The sequence below is a fragment of the Lucilia cuprina genome, chromosome 6 (genome assembly GCF_022045245.1).
Source record: "Lucilia cuprina isolate Lc7/37 chromosome 6, ASM2204524v1, whole genome shotgun sequence".
NCBI lineage: Eukaryota > Metazoa > Arthropoda > Insecta > Diptera > Calliphoridae > Lucilia > Lucilia cuprina.
This window is the reverse complement of record NC_060954.1, coordinates 8,360,132-8,360,363: the sequence shown is the minus strand read 5'-3', so window position 1 is coordinate 8,360,363 and position 232 is coordinate 8,360,132.

Here is a 232-nt window from a genome sequence, read left to right as displayed (position 1 = left end):
TCTAGTTCAGTTCTAGTTCAGTTCTAGTTCAGTTCTAGTTCAGTTCTAGTTCAGTTCTAGTTCAGTTCTAGTTCAGTTCTAGTTCAGTTCTAGTTCTAGTTTAGTTCTTGTTCAGTTCTAGTTTAGTTCTTGTTCAGTTCTAGTTCAGTTCTAGTTCAGTTCTAGTTAAGTTCTAGTTCAATTCTAGTTCAGTTCTAGTTCAGTTCTAGTTCAGTTCTAGTTCAGTTCTAGT